Source organism: Schistocerca serialis, chromosome 1 (assembly GCF_023864345.2).
Source record: "Schistocerca serialis cubense isolate TAMUIC-IGC-003099 chromosome 1, iqSchSeri2.2, whole genome shotgun sequence".
NCBI lineage: Eukaryota > Metazoa > Arthropoda > Insecta > Orthoptera > Acrididae > Schistocerca > Schistocerca serialis.
In genome coordinates this window covers 1,195,705,555-1,195,707,471 of record NC_064638.1, presented here as the reverse complement: position 1 = coordinate 1,195,707,471, position 1,917 = coordinate 1,195,705,555, and the positions used below count along the sequence as shown (strand labels likewise).

General features: G+C 49.0%; 1 pseudogene; it reads right to left on the bottom strand.

Annotated features, from left to right (window-relative positions):
* Nucleotides 1–1,143: 1,143 nt before the first annotated feature.
* Nucleotides 1,144–1,261, bottom strand: LOC126426747 (5S ribosomal RNA; annotated as a pseudogene).
* Between the last annotated feature and the right edge of the window lie 656 nt (nucleotides 1,262–1,917).

Sequence of the window (1,917 nt, the reverse complement as noted above, 5' to 3'; positions counted from 1 at the left end):
TCGCAGCCGAAGGCCCACTCGTGTACTCTTGATGACTGCACGACATTTGACTGTTGATGGCTGGAAACATGTTGCCTTGTCGGACGAGTCTCGTTTCAAATTGTATCGAGAGGATGGACATGTGTAGGTAAGGAGACGACCTCATGAATCCATGGAGGCTCTCCGTAATGGTGTGGGGCGTGTGCAGCTGGAGTGATGTGGTACCTCTGATACGTTTACATACGACTCTGACGGGTGACATGTACGTAAGCATCCTGTCTGATCACCTGCATCTACTCATTTACATTGTGCATTCAGACGCACTTGGGCATTTCCAGCAGGAGAAAGGGACACACCGCACGTTCAGAATTGCTAAAGAGTGGCTCCAGGAACACTCCTCTGAGTTTGAACACTTCTGCTGGCCACAAAACTCCCCAGACATGATCATTATTGAGCATATCTGGGATGCCTTTTAACGTGCTGTTCAAAAGAGATCTCCACTCCCTCGTACTCTTACGGATTTATGTGCTCAATTTCCTCCAGCACTACTCAAGAAATTAGTCGATTCCATGCCACGTCGTGTTGTAGCATTTCTGCGTGCTCGGGAAGGGCCTACACGATATTAGGCAAGTGTACCAGTTCCTTCGGCGCTTCAGTGTATTTCTCCTATTCTAAAAATTCTGCAAAATGTGTCTAAAATATGATTTACAGAGGTACGTCCATCGCAGTTTGTTACACAACACCTTTGATACACTAGGGGCGTACGACAGCTCCTTAACCCTGCCTGTTCGCAACTGGCTAGTCCAATGCACCTCTGTTTCTCAAAAGCGTTAATTTAACTTGTCACCGTGGTTACTGCGCTGACGTTGCTTTCACGTCAAGAATAAAACTATTCTTGAATCGAAATGGTAATTAAATCGAAACCCTTAGCTGCCGACAGGTGTTGTTGATATACATCAACGTCACTCCGCCATCAGGCCACAAGTGCCCCATTGGGACCATCCGACCGCCGTGTCATCCTCAGCTGAGGATGCGGATAGGAGGGAGGTGTGGTCAGCACACCGCTCTCCCTGCCGTTACGATGGTTTTCTTTGACCGGAGCCGCTACTATTCGGTCGAGTAGCTCCTCAACTGGCATCACGGGGCTCAGTGCACCCCGAAAAATGGCAACAGCGCATGGTGGCCCGGATGGTCACCCATCCAAGTGCCGCCCACGCCCGACAGCACTTAACTTCGGTGATCTGACGGGAACCCGTGTATCCACTGCGGCAAGGCCGTTGCCCCGTACATCGATGGGTACAGCTGGCTTAGATGGATAGAGCGTCTGCCATGTAAGCAGGAGATCCTGGGCTCGAGTCCCGGTCGGGGCGCACATTTTCAGCTGTCCCCATTGATGTATATCAACAACACGTGTAGGCAGCTAAAAAACTGTTCAAATGTGTGTGAAATCTTATGGGACTTAACTGCTAAGGTCATCAGTCCCTAAGCTTACACACTACTTAACCTAAATTATCCTAAGGACAAACACACATACCCATGCGCGAGGGAGGACTCGAACCTCCGCCGGGACCAGCCGCACAGTCTACGACTGCAGCGCCTTAGACCGCTCGGGCAGCTAAAGGTTTCGATTTAATTACCATTACATTCTAGAGAAGCTGCACAGTCATGAATGGTATCTGTTCTTTCGGGAACAGACACCATCTTCATATATTCTCGAAACGCTTTTGACGGATGATTTACACAGTATAATATCAGTTATTCGATGAACAAAGGAAAAAAAGCTACTGCAGCTAATTTTTTTATTCACGTGCTATTCACCGGCAGCGTCACAAACGACGTTCGATTATCGCTCTTCAGTTCGCGGACGTCTCCCGCGTAACGTTAAATGGGAAGCCAATGGTAGGACTCTCTGAGGGACGTCCTTCGCGAATGGTTCGA